Source organism: Hyperolius riggenbachi, chromosome 2, assembly GCF_040937935.1.
Source record: "Hyperolius riggenbachi isolate aHypRig1 chromosome 2, aHypRig1.pri, whole genome shotgun sequence".
NCBI classification, from domain to species: domain Eukaryota; kingdom Metazoa; phylum Chordata; class Amphibia; order Anura; family Hyperoliidae; genus Hyperolius; species Hyperolius riggenbachi.
In genome coordinates, this window is record NC_090647.1 from 301,551,267 (window position 1) to 301,567,386 (window position 16,120).

Consider the following 16,120-nt stretch of genomic DNA (forward strand, 5'->3'; position numbering starts at 1 on the left):
ACAGTTACCTACTTTGCATACAACTTTGCCAACTGCTTTTTCTTTCCCAGCAATACTGCTGCTCTCCTTTCAGCTGTATGGAAATACCGTTGCTTGTCTTTTGCACCTAACACAAAATTGAAACACAATCTATTTCACAGAATAACCTCTACCCAAAAGCAAAACCAAACAAACCCTAGAGGCCACATTCAGGACAGAATGTGGCCTCGGTGACCGTTAGGAAAGGTAGTGAGCAAAAAGATCATTTCAGGATTTATGGAAACAAATCACTACTAGTTGTAATTGGCTACTGGATTCCAGCCTGGCTACATGGAAAGCACTACTGCCCTACTTCTGTGACTGAAGATACAGTTTAAAGGAAACCTGAACTGGAAAGACTGTGGGAGGTGCTTTTGAAGAGTAGCCTTTGAATTTGCTAGTTGGTTGGTTTTGTCCATCTCTGTGTTCTTGAGAGGACAAAGCCCAGGGGTATCCTCGTTAGTATAGTGGTCAGTATCCCCGCCTGTCACGCGGGAGACCGGGGTTCAATTCCCCGACGGGGAGGCAGCTTTTGCTTCTTAAACTTTGTTTATCTCCATGTGTCTAGCCTAGGAATAACATTTGTTCAGCCCTTTCACTAACATTTTCCAGCCCCCTTGCTGGTGGTGGAGACTCACAGTGCCATGGCCGGTTAGCTCAGTTGGTTAGAGCGTGGTGCTAATAATGCCAAGGTCGCGGGTTCGATCCCCGTACGGGCCACAGGTGTGCGCTTAGACTTTTCACTCTGCCTGTCTGGGCACTGTGAAAGCAGTCGTTGCTTCTGCACTGGAGATCACTGACCCTCTTTCCATCAGTTGACTCTGCTAAAGGCAGCGAGCCCTCTGTACACCCAGGACTGTTGTCATGGTTTCAAGGAGATTAAATCGCACTCCCCCCTCATTGGAAATGTCCTTTTACATGGCATGCAAAAACAGTTACCTACTTTGCATACAACTTTGCCAACTGCTTTTTCTTTCCCAGCAATACTGCTGCTCTCCTTTCAGCTGTATGGAAATACCGTTGCTTGTCTTTTGCGCCTAACACAAAATTGAAACACAATCTATTTCACAGAATAACCTCTACCCAAAAGCAAAACCAAACAAACCCTAGAGGCCACATTCAGGACAGAATGTGGCCTCGGTGACCGTTAGGAAAGGTAGTGAGCAAAAAGATCATTTCAGGATTTATGGAAACAAATCACTACTAGTTGTAATTGGCTACTGGATTCCAGCCTGGCTACATGGAAAGCACTACTGCCCTACTTCTGTGACTGAAGATACAGTTTAAAGGAAACCTGAACTGGAAAGACTGTGGGAGGTGCTTTTGAAGAGTAGCCTTTGAATTTGCTAGTTGGTTGGTTTTGTCCATCTCTGTGTTCTTGAGAGGACAAAGCCCAGGGTTATCCTCGTTAGTATAGTGGTCAGTATCCCCGCCTGTCACGCGGGAGACCGGGGTTCAATTCCCCGACGGGGAGGCAGCTTTTGCTTCTTAAACTTTGTTTATCTCCATGTGTCTAGCCTAGGAATAACGTTTGTTCAGCCCTTTCACTAACATTTTCCAGCCCCCTTGCTGGTGGTGGAGACTCACAGTGCCATGGCCGGTTAGCTCAGTTGGTTAGAGCGTGGTGCTAATAACGCCAAGGTCGCGGGTTCGATCCCCGTACGGGCCACAGGTGTGCGCTTAGACTTTTCACTCTGCCTGTCTGGGCACTGTGAAAGCAGTCGTTGCTTCTGCACTGGAGATCACTGACCCTCTTTCCATCAGTTGACTCTGCTAAAGGCAGCGAGCCCTCTGTACACCCAGGACGGTTGTCATGGTTTCAAGGAGATGAAATCGCACTCCCCCCTCATTGGAAATGTCCTTTTACATGGCATGCAAAAACAGTTACCTACTTTGCATACAACTTTGCCAACTGCTTTTTCTTTCCCAGCAATACTGCTGCTCTCCTTTCAGCTGTATGGAAATACCGTTGCTTGTCTTTTGCGCCTAACACAAAATTGAAACACAATCTATTTCACAGAATAACCTCTACCCAAAAGCAAAACCAAACAAACCCTAGAGGCCACATTCAGGACAGAATGTGGCCTCGGTGACCGTTAGGAAAGGTAGTGAGCAAAAAGATCATTTCAGGATTTATGGAAACAAATCACTACTAGTTGTAATTGGCTACTGGATTCCAGCCTGGCTACATGGAAAGCACTACTGCCCTACTTCTGTGACTGAAGATACAGTTTAAAGGAAACCTGAACTGGAAAGACTGTGGGAGGTGCTTTTGAAGAGTAGCCTTTGAATTTGCTAGTTGGTTGGTTTTGTCCATCTCTGTGTTCTTGAGAGGACAAAGCCCAGGGTTATCCTCGTTAGTATAGTGGTCAGTATCCCCGCCTGTCACGCGGGAGACCGGGGTTCAATTCCCCGACGGGGAGGCAGCTTTTGCTTCTTAAACTTTGTTTATCTCCATGTGTCTAGCCTAGGAATAACGTTTGTTCAGCCCTTTCACTAACATTTTCCAGCCCCCTTGCTGGTGGTGGAGACTCACAGTGCCATGGCCGGTTAGCTCAGTTGGTTAGAGCGTGGTGCTAATAACGCCAAGGTCGTGGGTTCGATCCCCGTACGGGCCACAGGTGTGCGCTTAGACTTTTCACTCTGCCTGTCTGGGCACTTTGAAAGCAGTCGTTGCTTCTGCACTGGAGATCACTGACCCTCTTTCCATCAGTTGACTCTGCTAAAGGCAGCGAGCCCTCTGTACACCCAGGACGGTTGTCATGGTTTCAAGGAGATTAAATCGCACTCCCCCCTCATTGGAAATGTCCTTTTACATGGCATGCAAAAACAGTTACCTACTTTGCATACAACTTTGCCAACTGCTTTTTCTTTCCCAGCAATACTGCTGCTCTCCTTTCAGCTGTATGGAAATACCGTTGCTTGTCTTTTGCACCTAACACAAAATTGAAACACAATCTATTTCACAGAATAACCTCTACCCAAAAGCAAAACCAAACAAACCCTAGAGGCCACATTCAGGACAGAATGTGGCCTCGGTGACCGTTAGGAAAGGTAGTGAGCAAAAAGATCATTTCAGGATTTATGGAAACAAATCACTACTAGTTGTAATTGGCTACTGGATTCCAGCCTGGCTACATGGAAAGCACTACTGCCCTACTTCTGTGACTGAAGATACAGTTTAAAGGAAACCTGAACTGGAAAGACTGTGGGAGGTGCTTTTGAAGAGTAGCCTTTGAATTTGCTAGTTGGTTGGTTTTGTCCATCTCTGTGTTCTTGAGAGGACAAAGCCCAGGGTTATCCTCGTTAGTATAGTGGTCAGTATCCCCGCCTGTCACGCGGGAGACCGGGGTTCAATTCCCCGACGGGGAGGCAGCTTTTGCTTCTTAAACTTTGTTTATCTCCATGTGTCTAGCCTAGGAATAACGTTTGTTCAGCCCTTTCACTAACATTTTCCAGCCCCCTTGCTGGTGGTGGAGACTCACAGTGCCATGGCTGGTTAGCTCAGTTGGTTAGAGCGTGGTGCTAATAACGCCAAGGTCGCGGGTTCGATCCCCGTACGGGCCACAGGTGTGCGCTTAGACTTTTCACTCTGCCTGTCTGGGCACTGTGAAAGCAGTCGTTGCTTCTGCACTGGAGATCACTGACCCTCTTTCCATCAGTTGACTCTGCTAAAGGCAGCGAGCCCTCTGTACACCCAGGACGGTTGTCATGGTTTCAAGGAGATGAAATCGCACTCCCCCCTCATTGGAAATGTCCTTTTACATGGCATGCAAAAACAGTTACCTACTTTGCATACAACTTTGCCAACTGCTTTTTCTTTCCCAGCAATACTGCTGCTCTCCTTTCAGCTGTATGGAAATACCGTTGCTTGTCTTTTGCGCCTAACACAAAATTGAAACACAATCTATTTCACAGAATAACCTCTACCCAAAAGCAAAACCAAACAAACCCTAGAGGCCACATTCAGGACAGAATGTGGCCTCGGTGACCGTTAGGAAAGGTAGTGAGCAAAAAGATCATTTCAGGATTTATGGAAACAAATCACTACTAGTTGTAATTGGCTACTGGATTCCAGCCTGGCTACATGGAAAGCACTACTGCCCTACTTCTGTGACTGAAGATACAGTTTAAAGGAAACCTGAACTGGAAAGACTGTGGGAGGTGCTTTTGAAGAGTAGCCTTTGAATTTGCTAGTTGGTTGGTTTTGTCCATCTCTGTGTTCTTGAGAGGACAAAGCCCAGGGTTATCCTCGTTAGTATAGTGGTCAGTATCCCCGCCTGTCACGCGGGAGACCGGGGTTCAATTCCCCGACGGGGAGGCAGCTTTTGCTTCTTAAACTTTGTTTATCTCCATGTGTCTAGCCTAGGAATAACGTTTGTTCAGCCCTTTCACTAACATTTTCCAGCCCCCTTGCTGGTGGTGGAGACTCACAGTGCCATGGCCGGTTAGCTCAGTTGGTTAGAGCGTGGTGCTAATAACGCCAAGGTCGCGGGTTCGATCCCCGTACGGGCCACAGGTGTGCGCTTAGACTTTTCACTCTGCCTGTCTGGGCACTGTGAAAGCAGTCGTTGCTTCTGCACTGGAGATCACTGACCCTCTTTCCATCAGTTGACTCTGCTAAAGGCAGCGAGCCCTCTGTACACCCAGGACGGTTGTCATGGTTTCAAGGAGATGAAATCGCACTCCCCCCTCATTGGAAATGTCCTTTTACATGGCATGCAAAAACAGTTACCTACTTTGCATACAACTTTGCCAACTGCTTTTTCTTTCCCAGCAATACTGCTGCTCTCCTTTCAGCTGTATGGAAATACCGTTGCTTGTCTTTTGCACCTAACACAAAATTGAAACACAATCTATTTCACAGAATAACCTCTACCCAAAAGCAAAACCAAACAAACCCTAGAGGCCACATTCAGGACAGAATGTGGCCTCGGTGACCGTTAGGAAAGGTAGTGAGCAAAAAGATCATTTCAGGATTTATGGAAACAAATCACTACTAGTTGTAATTGGCTACTGGATTCCAGCCTGGCTACATGGAAAGCACTACTGCCCTACTTCTGTGACTGAAGATACAGTTTAAAGGAAACCTGAACTGGAAAGACTGTGGGAGGTGCTTTTGAAGAGTAGCCTTTGAATTTGCTAGTTGGTTGGTTTTGTCCATCTCTGTGTTCTTGAGAGGACAAAGCCCAGGGTTATCCTCGTTAGTATAGTGGTCAGTATCCCCGCCTGTCACGCGGGAGACCGGGGTTCAATTCCCCGACGGGGAGGCAGCTTTTGCTTCTTAAACTTTGTTTATCTCCATGTGTCTAGCCTAGGAATAACGTTTGTTCAGCCCTTTCACTAACATTTTCCAGCCCCCTTGCTGGTGGTGGAGACTCACAGTGCCATGGCCGGTTAGCTCAGTTGGTTAGAGCGTGGTGCTAATAACGCCAAGGTCGCGGGTTCGATCCCCGTACGGGCCACAGGTGTGTGCTTAGACTTTTCACTCTGCCTGTCTGGGCACTGTGAAAGCAGTCGTTGCTTCTGCACTGGAGATCACTGACCCTCTTTCCATCAGTTGACTCTGCTAAAGGCAGCGAGCCCTCTGTACACCCAGGACTGTTGTCATGGTTTCAAGGAGATGAAATCGCACTCCCCCCTCATTGGAAATGTCCTTTTACATGGCATGCAAAAACAGTTACCTACTTTGCATACAACTTTGCCAACTGCTTTTTCTTTCCCAGCAATACTGCTGCTCTCCTTTCAGCTGTATGGAAATACCGTTGCTTGTCTTTTGCACCTAACACAAAATTGAAACACAATCTATTTCACAGAATAACCTCTACCCAAAAGCAAAACCAAACAAACCCTAGAGGCCACATTCAGGACAGAATGTGGCCTCGGTGACCGTTAGGAAAGGTAGTGAGCAAAAAGATCATTTCAGGATTTATGGAAACAAATCACTACTAGTTGTAATTGGCTACTGGATTCCAGCCTGGCTACATGGAAAGCACTACTGCCCTACTTCTGTGACTGAAGATACAGTTTAAAGGAAACCTGAACTGGAAAGACTGTGGGAGGTGCTTTTGAAGAGTAGCCTTTGAATTTGCTAGTTGGTTGGTTTTGTCCATCTCTGTGTTCTTGAGAGGACAAAGCCCAGGGTTATCCTCGTTAGTATAGTGGTCAGTATCCCCGCCTGTCACGCGGGAGACCGGGGTTCAATTCCCCGACGGGGAGGCAGCTTTTGCTTCTTAAACTTTGTTTATCTCCATGTGTCTAGCCTAGGAATAACATTTGTTCAGCCCTTTCACTAACATTTTCCAGCCCCCTTGCTGGTGGTGGAGACTCACAGTGCCATGGCCGGTTAGCTCAGTTGGTTAGAGCGTGGTGCTAATAACGCCAAGGTCGAGGGTTCGATCCCCGTACGGGCCACAGGTGTGCGCTTAGACTTTTCACTCTGCCTGTCTGGGCACTGTGAAAGCAGTCGTTGCTTCTGCACTGGAGATCACTGACCCTCTTTCCATCAGTTGACTCTGCTAAAGGCAGCGAGCCCTCTGTACACCCAGGACGGTTGTCATGGTTTCAAGGAGATTAAATCGCACTCCCCCCTCATTGGAAATGTCCTTTTACATGGCATGCAAAAACAGTTACCTACTTTGCATACAACTTTGCCAACTGCTTTTTCTTTCCCAGCAATACTGCTGCTCTCCTTTCAGCTGTATGGAAATACCGTTGCTTGTCTTTTGCACCTAACACAAAATTGAAACACAATCTATTTCACAGAATAACCTCTACCCAAAAGCAAAACCAAACAAACCCTAGAGGCCACATTCAGGACAGAATGTGGCCTCGGTGACCGTTAGGAAAGGTAGTGAGCAAAAAGATCATTTCAGGATTTATGGAAACAAATCACTACTAGTTGTAATTGGCTACTGGATTCCAGCCTGGCTACATGGAAAGCACTACTGCCCTACTTCTGTGACTGAAGATACAGTTTAAAGGAAACCTGAACTGGAAAGACTGTGGGAGGTGCTTTTGAAGAGTAGCCTTTGAATTTGCTAGTTGGTTGGTTTTGTCCATCTCTGTGTTCTTGAGAGGACAAAGCCCAGGGGAATCCTCGTTAGTATAGTGGTCAGTATCCCCGCCTGTCACGCGGGAGACCGGGGTTCAATTCCCCGACGGGGAGGCAGCTTTTGCTTCTTAAACTTTGTTTATCTCCATGTGTCTAGCCTAGGAATAACGTTTGTTCAGCCCTTTCACTAACATTTTCCAGCCCCCTTGCTGGTGGTGGAGACTCACAGTGCCATGGCCGGTTAGCTCAGTTGGTTAGAGCGTGGTGCTAATAACGCCAAGGTCGCGGGTTCGATCCCCGTACGGGCCACAGGTGTGCGCTTAGACTTTTCACTCTGCCTGTCTGGGCACTGTGAAAGCAGTCGTTGCTTCTGCACTGGAGATCACTGACCCTCTTTCCATCAGTTGACTCTGCTAAAGGCAGCGAGCCCTCTGTACACCCAGGACGGTTGTCATGGTTTCAAGGAGATGAAATCACACTCCCCCCTCATTGGAAATGTCCTTTTACATGGCATGCAAAAACAGTTACCTACTTTGCATACAACTTTGCCAACTGCTTTTTCTTTCCCAGCAATACTGCTGCTCTCCTTTCAGCTGTATGGAAATACCGTTGCTTGTCTTTTGCACCTAACACAAAATTGAAACACAATCTATTTCACAGAATAACCTCTACCCAAAAGCAAAACCAAACAAACCCTAGAGGCCACATTCAGGACAGAATGTGGCCTCGGTGACCGTTAGGAAAGGTAGTGAGCAAAAAGATCATTTCAGGATTTATGGAAACAAATCACTACTAGTTGTAATTGGCTACTGGATTCCAGCCTGGCTACATGGAAAGCACTACTGCCCTACTTCTGTGACTGAAGATACAGTTTAAAGGAAACCTGAACTGGAAAGACTGTGGGAGGTGCTTTTGAAGAGTAGCCTTTGAATTTGCTAGTTGGTTGGTTTTGTCCATCTCTGTGTTCTTGAGAGGACAAAGCCCAGGGGTATCCTCGTTAGTATAGTGGTCAGTATCCCCGCCTGTCACGCGGGAGACCGGGGTTCAATTCCCCGACGGGGAGGCAGCTTTTGCTTCTTAAACTTTGTTTATCTCCATGTGTCTAGCCTAGGAATAACGTTTGTTCAGCCCTTTCACTAACATTTTCCAGCCCCCTTGCTGGTGGTGGAGACTCACAGTGCCATGGCCGGTTAGCTCAGTTGGTTAGAGCGTGGTGCTAATAACGCCAAGGTCGCGGGTTCGATCCCCGTACGGGCCAAAGGTGTGCGCTTAGACTTTTCACTCTGCCTGTCTGGGCACTGTGAAAGCAGTCGTTGCTTCTGCACTGGAGATCACTGACCCTCTTTCCATCAGTTGACTCTGCTAAAGGCAGCGAGCCCTCTGTACACCCAGGACGGTTGTCATGGTTTCAAGGAGATGAAATCACACTCCCCCCTCATTGGAAATGTCCTTTTACATGGCATGCAAAAACAGTTACCTACTTTGCATACAACTTTGCCAACTGCTTTTTCTTTCCCAGCAATACTGCTGCTCTCCTTTCAGCTGTATGGAAATACCGTTGCTTGTCTTTTGCACCTAACACAAAATTGAAACACAATCTATTTCACAGAATAACCTCTACCCAAAAGCAAAACCAAACAAACCCTAGAGGCCACATTCAGGACAGAATGTGGCCTCGGTGACCGTTAGGAAAGGTAGTGAGCAAAAAGATCATTTCAGGATTTATGGAAACAAATCACTACTAGTTGTAATTGGCTACTGGATTCCAGCCTGGCTACATGGAAAGCACTACTGCCCTACTTCTGTGACTGAAGATACAGTTTAAAGGAAACCTGAACTGGAAAGACTGTGGGAGGTGCTTTTGAAGAGTAGCCTTTGAATTTGCTAGTTGGTTGGTTTTGTCCATCTCTGTGTTCTTGAGAGGACAAAGCCCAGGGTTATCCTCGTTAGTATAGTGGTCAGTATCCCCGCCTGTCACGCGGGAGACCGGGGTTCAATTCCCCGACGGGGAGGCAGCTTTTGCTTCTTAAACTTTGTTTATCTCCATGTGTCTAGCCTAGGAATAACGTTTGTTCAGCCCTTTCACTAACATTTTCCAGCCCCCTTGCTGGTGGTGGAGACTCACAGTGCCATGGCCGGTTAGCTCAGTTGGTTAGAGCGTGGTGCTAATAACGCCAAGGTCGTGGGTTCGATCCCCGTACGGGCCACAGGTGTGCGCTTAGACTTTTCACTCTGCCTGTCTGGGCACTGTGAAAGCAGTCGTTGCTTCTGCACTGGAGATCACTGACCCTCTTTCCATCAGTTGACTCTGCTAAAGGCAGCGAGCCCTCTGTACACCCAGGACTGTTGTCATGGTTTCAAGGAGATGAAATCGCACTCCCCCCTCATTGGAAATGTCCTTTTACATGGCATGCAAAAACAGTTACCTACTTTGCATACAACTTTGCCAACTGCTTTTTCTTTCCCAGCAATACTGCTGCTCTCCTTTCAGCTGTATGGAAATACCGTTGCTTGTCTTTTGCGCCTAACACAAAATTGAAACACAATCTATTTCACAGAATAACCTCTACCCAAAAGCAAAACCAAACAAACCCTAGAGGCCACATTCAGGACAGAATGTGGCCTCGGTGACCGTTAGGAAAGGTAGTGAGCAAAAAGATCATTTCAGGATTTATGGAAACAAATCACTACTAGTTGTAATTGGCTACTGGATTCCAGCCTGGCTACATGGAAAGCACTACTGCCCTACTTCTGTGACTGAAGATACAGTTTAAAGGAAACCTGAACTGGAGAGACTGTGGGAGGTGCTTTTGAAGAGTAGCCTTTGAATTTGCTAGTTGGTTGGTTTTGTCCATCTCTGTGTTCTTGAGAGGACAAAGCCCAGGGGTATCCTCGTTAGTATAGTGGTCAGTATCCCCGCCTGTCACGCGGGAGACCGGGGTTCAATTCCCCGACGGGGAGGCAGCTTTTGCTTCTTAAACTTTGTTTATCTCCATGTGTCTAGCCTAGGAATAACGTTTGTTCAGCCCTTTCACTAACATTTTCCAGCCCCCTTGCTGGTGGTGGAGACTCACAGTGCCATGGCCGGTTAGCTCAGTTGGTTAGAGCGTGGTGCTAATAACGCCAAGGTCGCGGGTTCGATCCCCGTACGGGCCACAGGTGTGCGCTTAGACTTTTCACTCTGCCTGTCTGGGCACTGTGAAAGCAGTCGTTGCTTCTGCACTGGAGATCACTGACCCTCTTTCCATCAGTTGACTCTGCTAAAGGCAGCGAGCCCTCTGTACACCCAGGACGGTTGTCATGGTTTCAAGGAGATGAAATCACACTCCCCCCTCATTGGAAATGTCCTTTTACATGGCATGCAAAAACAGTTACCTACTTTGCATACAACTTTGCCAACTGCTTTTTCTTTCCCAGCAATACTGCTGCTCTCCTTTCAGCTGTATGGAAATACCGTTGCTTGTCTTTTGCACCTAACACAAAATTGAAACACAATCTATTTCACAGAATAACCTCTACCCAAAAGCAAAACCAAACAAACCCTAGAGGCCACATTCAGGACAGAATGTGGCCTCGGTGACCGTTAGGAAAGGTAGTGAGCAAAAAGATCATTTCAGGATTTATGGAAACAAATCACTACTAGTTGTAATTGGCTACTGGATTCCAGCCTGGCTACATGGAAAGCACTACTGCCCTACTTCTGTGACTGAAGATACAGTTTAAAGGAAACCTGAACTGGAAAGACTGTGGGAGGTGCTTTTGAAGAGTAGCCTTTGAATTTGCTAGTTGGTTGGTTTTGTCCATCTCTGTGTTCTTGAGAGGACAAAGCCCAGGGGTATCCTCGTTAGTATAGTGGTCAGTATCCCCGCCTGTCACGCGGGAGACCGGGGTTCAATTCCCCGACGGGGAGGCAGCTTTTGCTTCTTAAACTTTGTTTATCTCCATGTGTCTAGCCTAGGAATAACGTTTGTTCAGCCCTTTCACTAACATTTTCCAGCCCCCTTGCTGGTGGTGGAGACTCACAGTGCCATGGCCGGTTAGCTCAGTTGGTTAGAGCGTGGTGCTAATAACGCCAAGGTCGCGGGTTCGATCCCCGTACGGGCCAAAGGTGTGCGCTTAGACTTTTCACTCTGCCTGTCTGGGCACTGTGAAAGCAGTCGTTGCTTCTGCACTGGAGATCACTGACCCTCTTTCCATCAGTTGACTCTGCTAAAGGCAGCGAGCCCTCTGTACACCCAGGACGGTTGTCATGGTTTCAAGGAGATGAAATCACACTCCCCCCTCATTGGAAATGTCCTTTTACATGGCATGCAAAAACAGTTACCTACTTTGCATACAACTTTGCCAACTGCTTTTTCTTTCCCAGCAATACTGCTGCTCTCCTTTCAGCTGTATGGAAATACCGTTGCTTGTCTTTTGCACCTAACACAAAATTGAAACACAATCTATTTCACAGAATAACCTCTACCCAAAAGCAAAACCAAACAAACCCTAGAGGCCACATTCAGGACAGAATGTGGCCTCGGTGACCGTTAGGAAAGGTAGTGAGCAAAAAGATCATTTCAGGATTTATGGAAACAAATCACTACTAGTTGTAATTGGCTACTGGATTCCAGCCTGGCTACATGGAAAGCACTACTGCCCTACTTCTGTGACTGAAGATACAGTTTAAAGGAAACCTGAACTGGAAAGACTGTGGGAGGTGCTTTTGAAGAGTAGCCTTTGAATTTGCTAGTTGGTTGGTTTTGTCCATCTCTGTGTTCTTGAGAGGACAAAGCCCAGGGTTATCCTCGTTAGTATAGTGGTCAGTATCCCCGCCTGTCACGCGGGAGACCGGGGTTCAATTCCCCGACGGGGAGGCAGCTTTTGCTTCTTAAACTTTGTTTATCTCCATGTGTCTAGCCTAGGAATAACGTTTGTTCAGCCCTTTCACTAACATTTTCCAGCCCCCTTGCTGGTGGTGGAGACTCACAGTGCCATGGCCGGTTAGCTCAGTTGGTTAGAGCGTGGTGCTAATAACGCCAAGGTCGTGGGTTCGATCCCCGTACGGGCCACAGGTGTGCGCTTAGACTTTTCACTCTGCCTGTCTGGGCACTGTGAAAGCAGTCGTTGCTTCTGCACTGGAGATCACTGACCCTCTTTCCATCAGTTGACTCTGCTAAAGGCAGCGAGCCCTCTGTACACCCAGGACTGTTGTCATGGTTTCAAGGAGATGAAATCGCACTCCCCCCTCATTGGAAATGTCCTTTTACATGGCATGCAAAAACAGTTACCTACTTTGCATACAACTTTGCCAACTGCTTTTTCTTTCCCAGCAATACTGCTGCTCTCCTTTCAGCTGTATGGAAATACCGTTGCTTGTCTTTTGCGCCTAACACAAAATTGAAACACAATCTATTTCACAGAATAACCTCTACCCAAAAGCAAAACCAAACAAACCCTAGAGGCCACATTCAGGACAGAATGTGGCCTCGGTGACCGTTAGGAAAGGTAGTGAGCAAAAAGATCATTTCAGGATTTATGGAAACAAATCACTACTAGTTGTAATTGGCTACTGGATTCCAGCCTGGCTACATGGAAAGCACTACTGCCCTACTTCTGTGACTGAAGATACAGTTTAAAGGAAACCTGAACTGGAGAGACTGTGGGAGGTGCTTTTGAAGAGTAGCCTTTGAATTTGCTAGTTGGTTGGTTTTGTCCATCTCTGTGTTCTTGAGAGGACAAAGCCCAGGGGTATCCTCGTTAGTATAGTGGTCAGTATCCCCGCCTGTCACGCGGGAGACCGGGGTTCAATTCCCCGACGGGGAGGCAGCTTTTGCTTCTTAAACTTTGTTTATCTCCATGTGTCTAGCCTAGGAATAACGTTTGTTCAGCCCTTTCACTAACATTTTCCAGCCTCCTTGCTGGTGGTGGAGACTCACAGTGCCATGGCCGGTTAGCTCAGTTGGTTAGAGCGTGGTGCTAATAACGCCAAGGTCGCGGGTTCGATCCCCGTACGGGCCACAGGTGTGCGCTTAGACTTTTCACTCTGCCTGTCTGGGCACTGTGAAAGCAGTCGTTGCTTCTGCACTGGAGATCACTGACCCTCTTTCCATCAGTTGACTCTGCTAAAGGCAGCGAGCCCTCTGTACACCCAGGACGGTTGTCATGGTTTCAAGGAGATGAAATCACACTCCCCCCTCATTGGAAATGTCCTTTTACATGGCATGCAAAAACAGTTACCTACTTTGCATACAACTTTGCCAACTGCTTTTTCTTTCCCAGCAATACTGCTGCTCTCCTTTCAGCTGTATGGAAATACCGTTGCTTGTCTTTTGCGCCTAACACAAAATTGAAACACAATCTATTTCACAGAATAACCTCTACCCAAAAGCAAAACCAAACAAACCCTAGAGGCCACATTCAGGACAGAATGTGGCCTCGGTGACCGTTAGGAAAGGTAGTGAGCAAAAAGATCATTTCAGGATTTATGGAAACAAATCACTACTAGTTGTAATTGGCTACTGGATTCCAGCCTGGCTACATGGAAAGCACTACTGCCCTACTTCTGTGACTGAAGATACAGTTTAAAGGAAACCTGAACTGGAAAGACTGTGGGAGGTGCTTTTGAAGAGTAGCCTTTGAATTTGCTAGTTGGTTGGTTTTGTCCATCTCTGTGTTCTTGAGAGGACAAAGCCCAGTGGTATCCTCGTTAGTATAGTGGTCAGTATCCCCGCCTGTCACGCGGGAGACCGGGGTTCAATTCCCCGACGGGGAGGCAGCTTTTGCTTCTTAAACTTTGTTTATCTCCATGTGTCTAGCCTAGGAATAACGTTTGTTCAGCCCTTTCACTAACATTTTCCAGCCCCCTTGCTGGTGGTGGAGACTCACAGTGCCATGGCCGGTTAGCTCAGTTGGTTAGAGCGTGGTGCTAATAACGCCAAGGTCGCGGGTTCGATCCCCGTACGGGCCAAAGGTGTGCGCTTAGACTTTTCACTCTGCCTGTCTGGGCACTGTGAAAGCAGTCGTTGCTTCTGCACTGGAGATCACTGACCCTCTTTCCATCAGTTGACTCTGCTAAAGGCAGCGAGCCCTCTGTACACCCAGGACGGTTGTCATGGTTTCAAGGAGATGAAATCACACTCCCCCCTCATTGGAAATGTCCTTTTACATGGCATGCAAAAACAGTTACCTACTTTGCATACAACTTTGCCAACTGCTTTTTCTTTCCCAGCAATACTGCTGCTCTCCTTTCAGCTGTATGGAAATACCGTTGCTTGTCTTTTGCACCTAACACAAAATTGAAACACAATCTATTTCACAGAATAACCTCTACCCAAAAGCAAAACCAAACAAACCCTAGAGGCCACATTCAGGACAGAATGTGGCCTCGGTGACCGTTAGGAAAGGTAGTGAGCAAAAAGATCATTTCAGGATTTATGGAAACAAATCACTACTAGTTGTAATTGGCTACTGGATTCCAGCCTGGCTACATGGAAAGCACTACTGCCCTACTTCTGTGACTGAAGATACAGTTTAAAGGAAACCTGAACTGGAAAGACTGTGGGAGGTGCTTTTGAAGAGTAGCCTTTGAATTTGCTAGTTGGTTGGTTTTGTCCATCTCTGTGTTCTTGAGAGGACAAAGCCCAGGGTTATCCTCGTTAGTATAGTGGTCAGTATCCCCGCCTGTCACGCGGGAGACCGGGGTTCAATTCCCCGACGGGGAGGCAGCTTTTGCTTCTTAAACTTTGTTTATCTCCATGTGTCTAGCCTAGGAATAACGTTTGTTCAGCCCTTTCACTAACATTTTCCAGCCCCCTTGCTGGTGGTGGAGACTCACAGTGCCATGGCCGGTTAGCTCAGTTGGTTAGAGCGTGGTGCTAATAACGCCAAGGTCGCGGGTTCGATCCCCGTACGGGCCACAGGTGTGCGCTTAGACTTTTCACTCTGCCTGTCTGGGCACTGTGAAAGCAGTCGTTGCTTCTGCACTGGAGATCACTGACCCTCTTTCCATCAGTTGACTCTGCTAAAGGCAGCGAGCCCTCTGTACACCCAGGACGGTTGTCATGGTTTCAAGGAGATGAAATCACACTCCCCCCTCATTGGAAATGTCCTTTTACATGGCATGCAAAAACAGTTACCTACTTTGCATACAACTTTGCCAACTGCTTTTTCTTTCCCAGCAATACTGCTGCTCTCCTTTCAGCTGTATGGAAATACCGTTGCTTGTCTTTTGCACCTAACACAAAATTGAAACACAATCTATTTCACAGAATAACCTCTACCCAAAAGCAAAACCAAACAAACCCTAGAGGCCACATTCAGGACAGAATGTGGCCTCGGTGACCGTTAGGAAAGGTAGTGAGCAAAAAGATCATTTCAGGATTTATGGAAACAAATCACTACTAGTTGTAATTGGCTACTGGATTCCAGCCTGGCTACATGGAAAGCACTACTGCCCTACTTCTGTGACTGAAGATACAGTTTAAAGGAAACCTGAACTGGAAAGACTGTGGGAGGTGCTTTTGAAGAGTAGCCTTTGAATTTGCTAGTTGGTTGGTTTTGTCCATCTCTGTGTTCTTGAGAGGACAAAGCCCAGGGTTATCCTCGTTAGTATAGTGGTCGGTATCCCCGCCTGTCACGCGGGAGACCGGGGTTCAATTCCCCGACGGGGAGGCAGCTTTTGCTTCTTAAACTTTGTTTATCTCCATGTGTCTAGCCTAGGAATAACGTTTGTTCAGCCCTTTCACTAACATTTTCCAGCCCCCTTGCTGGTGGTGGAGACTCACAGTGCCATGGCCGGTTAGCTCAGTTGGTTAGAGCGTGGTGCTAATAATGCCAAGGTTGCGGGTTCGATCCCCGTACGGGCCACAGGTGTGCGCTTAGACTTTTCACTCTGCCTGTCTGGGCACTGTGAAAGCAGTCGTTGCTTCTGCACTGGAGATCACTGACCCTCTTTCCATCAGTTGACTCTGCTAAAGGCAGCGAGCCCTCTGTACACCCAGGACTGTTGTCATGGTTTCAAGGAGATGAAATCGCACTCCCCCCTCATTGGAAATGTCCTTTTAC

At 47.3% G+C, this 16,120-nt stretch overlaps 34 non-coding genes across 34 annotated transcripts; all 34 read left to right on the forward strand.

The window, feature by feature from the left end:
- Positions 1–471: 471 nt before the first annotated feature.
- TRNAD-GUC (transfer RNA aspartic acid (anticodon GUC)) lies at positions 472–543 on the forward strand. Its single transcript has one exon. It is a non-coding gene; the product is annotated as a tRNA-Asp (tRNA).
- Positions 544–664: 121 nt separating this feature from the next.
- TRNAI-AAU (transfer RNA isoleucine (anticodon AAU)) lies at positions 665–738 on the forward strand. The gene has a single exon. It is a non-coding gene; the product is annotated as a tRNA-Ile (tRNA).
- A 682-nt stretch (positions 739–1,420) lies between these two features.
- Positions 1,421–1,492, forward strand: TRNAD-GUC (transfer RNA aspartic acid (anticodon GUC)). The gene has a single exon. It is a non-coding gene; the product is annotated as a tRNA-Asp (tRNA).
- A 121-nt stretch (positions 1,493–1,613) lies between these two features.
- On the forward strand, positions 1,614–1,687 carry TRNAI-AAU (transfer RNA isoleucine (anticodon AAU)). The gene has a single exon. It is a non-coding gene; the product is annotated as a tRNA-Ile (tRNA).
- A 682-nt stretch (positions 1,688–2,369) lies between these two features.
- Positions 2,370–2,441, forward strand: TRNAD-GUC (transfer RNA aspartic acid (anticodon GUC)). The gene has a single exon. It is a non-coding gene; the product is annotated as a tRNA-Asp (tRNA).
- A 121-nt stretch (positions 2,442–2,562) lies between these two features.
- Positions 2,563–2,636, forward strand: TRNAI-AAU (transfer RNA isoleucine (anticodon AAU)). The gene has a single exon. It is a non-coding gene; the product is annotated as a tRNA-Ile (tRNA).
- Positions 2,637–3,318: 682 nt separating this feature from the next.
- TRNAD-GUC (transfer RNA aspartic acid (anticodon GUC)) lies at positions 3,319–3,390 on the forward strand. The gene has a single exon. It is a non-coding gene; the product is annotated as a tRNA-Asp (tRNA).
- A 121-nt stretch (positions 3,391–3,511) lies between these two features.
- TRNAI-AAU (transfer RNA isoleucine (anticodon AAU)) lies at positions 3,512–3,585 on the forward strand. Its single transcript has one exon. It is a non-coding gene; the product is annotated as a tRNA-Ile (tRNA).
- A 682-nt stretch (positions 3,586–4,267) lies between these two features.
- Positions 4,268–4,339, forward strand: TRNAD-GUC (transfer RNA aspartic acid (anticodon GUC)). The gene has a single exon. It is a non-coding gene; the product is annotated as a tRNA-Asp (tRNA).
- A 121-nt stretch (positions 4,340–4,460) lies between these two features.
- On the forward strand, positions 4,461–4,534 carry TRNAI-AAU (transfer RNA isoleucine (anticodon AAU)). Its single transcript has one exon. It is a non-coding gene; the product is annotated as a tRNA-Ile (tRNA).
- A 682-nt stretch (positions 4,535–5,216) lies between these two features.
- Positions 5,217–5,288, forward strand: TRNAD-GUC (transfer RNA aspartic acid (anticodon GUC)). The gene has a single exon. It is a non-coding gene; the product is annotated as a tRNA-Asp (tRNA).
- A 121-nt stretch (positions 5,289–5,409) lies between these two features.
- On the forward strand, positions 5,410–5,483 carry TRNAI-AAU (transfer RNA isoleucine (anticodon AAU)). The gene has a single exon. It is a non-coding gene; the product is annotated as a tRNA-Ile (tRNA).
- Positions 5,484–6,165: 682 nt separating this feature from the next.
- Positions 6,166–6,237, forward strand: TRNAD-GUC (transfer RNA aspartic acid (anticodon GUC)). The gene has a single exon. It is a non-coding gene; the product is annotated as a tRNA-Asp (tRNA).
- A 121-nt stretch (positions 6,238–6,358) lies between these two features.
- Positions 6,359–6,432, forward strand: TRNAI-AAU (transfer RNA isoleucine (anticodon AAU)). The gene has a single exon. It is a non-coding gene; the product is annotated as a tRNA-Ile (tRNA).
- A 682-nt stretch (positions 6,433–7,114) lies between these two features.
- TRNAD-GUC (transfer RNA aspartic acid (anticodon GUC)) lies at positions 7,115–7,186 on the forward strand. Its single transcript has one exon. It is a non-coding gene; the product is annotated as a tRNA-Asp (tRNA).
- A 121-nt stretch (positions 7,187–7,307) lies between these two features.
- TRNAI-AAU (transfer RNA isoleucine (anticodon AAU)) lies at positions 7,308–7,381 on the forward strand. The gene has a single exon. It is a non-coding gene; the product is annotated as a tRNA-Ile (tRNA).
- Positions 7,382–8,063: 682 nt separating this feature from the next.
- TRNAD-GUC (transfer RNA aspartic acid (anticodon GUC)) lies at positions 8,064–8,135 on the forward strand. The gene has a single exon. It is a non-coding gene; the product is annotated as a tRNA-Asp (tRNA).
- Positions 8,136–8,256: 121 nt separating this feature from the next.
- Positions 8,257–8,330, forward strand: TRNAI-AAU (transfer RNA isoleucine (anticodon AAU)). Its single transcript has one exon. It is a non-coding gene; the product is annotated as a tRNA-Ile (tRNA).
- Positions 8,331–9,012: 682 nt separating this feature from the next.
- On the forward strand, positions 9,013–9,084 carry TRNAD-GUC (transfer RNA aspartic acid (anticodon GUC)). The gene has a single exon. It is a non-coding gene; the product is annotated as a tRNA-Asp (tRNA).
- Positions 9,085–9,205: 121 nt separating this feature from the next.
- Positions 9,206–9,279, forward strand: TRNAI-AAU (transfer RNA isoleucine (anticodon AAU)). The gene has a single exon. It is a non-coding gene; the product is annotated as a tRNA-Ile (tRNA).
- Positions 9,280–9,961: 682 nt separating this feature from the next.
- On the forward strand, positions 9,962–10,033 carry TRNAD-GUC (transfer RNA aspartic acid (anticodon GUC)). Its single transcript has one exon. It is a non-coding gene; the product is annotated as a tRNA-Asp (tRNA).
- Positions 10,034–10,154: 121 nt separating this feature from the next.
- On the forward strand, positions 10,155–10,228 carry TRNAI-AAU (transfer RNA isoleucine (anticodon AAU)). Its single transcript has one exon. It is a non-coding gene; the product is annotated as a tRNA-Ile (tRNA).
- A 682-nt stretch (positions 10,229–10,910) lies between these two features.
- TRNAD-GUC (transfer RNA aspartic acid (anticodon GUC)) lies at positions 10,911–10,982 on the forward strand. The gene has a single exon. It is a non-coding gene; the product is annotated as a tRNA-Asp (tRNA).
- A 121-nt stretch (positions 10,983–11,103) lies between these two features.
- On the forward strand, positions 11,104–11,177 carry TRNAI-AAU (transfer RNA isoleucine (anticodon AAU)). The gene has a single exon. It is a non-coding gene; the product is annotated as a tRNA-Ile (tRNA).
- Positions 11,178–11,859: 682 nt separating this feature from the next.
- Positions 11,860–11,931, forward strand: TRNAD-GUC (transfer RNA aspartic acid (anticodon GUC)). The gene has a single exon. It is a non-coding gene; the product is annotated as a tRNA-Asp (tRNA).
- Positions 11,932–12,052: 121 nt separating this feature from the next.
- TRNAI-AAU (transfer RNA isoleucine (anticodon AAU)) lies at positions 12,053–12,126 on the forward strand. Its single transcript has one exon. It is a non-coding gene; the product is annotated as a tRNA-Ile (tRNA).
- A 682-nt stretch (positions 12,127–12,808) lies between these two features.
- TRNAD-GUC (transfer RNA aspartic acid (anticodon GUC)) lies at positions 12,809–12,880 on the forward strand. The gene has a single exon. It is a non-coding gene; the product is annotated as a tRNA-Asp (tRNA).
- Positions 12,881–13,001: 121 nt separating this feature from the next.
- Positions 13,002–13,075, forward strand: TRNAI-AAU (transfer RNA isoleucine (anticodon AAU)). Its single transcript has one exon. It is a non-coding gene; the product is annotated as a tRNA-Ile (tRNA).
- Positions 13,076–13,757: 682 nt separating this feature from the next.
- On the forward strand, positions 13,758–13,829 carry TRNAD-GUC (transfer RNA aspartic acid (anticodon GUC)). Its single transcript has one exon. It is a non-coding gene; the product is annotated as a tRNA-Asp (tRNA).
- Positions 13,830–13,950: 121 nt separating this feature from the next.
- Positions 13,951–14,024, forward strand: TRNAI-AAU (transfer RNA isoleucine (anticodon AAU)). Its single transcript has one exon. It is a non-coding gene; the product is annotated as a tRNA-Ile (tRNA).
- Positions 14,025–14,706: 682 nt separating this feature from the next.
- TRNAD-GUC (transfer RNA aspartic acid (anticodon GUC)) lies at positions 14,707–14,778 on the forward strand. Its single transcript has one exon. It is a non-coding gene; the product is annotated as a tRNA-Asp (tRNA).
- Positions 14,779–14,899: 121 nt separating this feature from the next.
- On the forward strand, positions 14,900–14,973 carry TRNAI-AAU (transfer RNA isoleucine (anticodon AAU)). The gene has a single exon. It is a non-coding gene; the product is annotated as a tRNA-Ile (tRNA).
- A 682-nt stretch (positions 14,974–15,655) lies between these two features.
- Positions 15,656–15,727, forward strand: TRNAD-GUC (transfer RNA aspartic acid (anticodon GUC)). Its single transcript has one exon. It is a non-coding gene; the product is annotated as a tRNA-Asp (tRNA).
- Positions 15,728–15,848: 121 nt separating this feature from the next.
- Positions 15,849–15,922, forward strand: TRNAI-AAU (transfer RNA isoleucine (anticodon AAU)). Its single transcript has one exon. It is a non-coding gene; the product is annotated as a tRNA-Ile (tRNA).
- Positions 15,923–16,120: the final 198 nt, after the last annotated feature.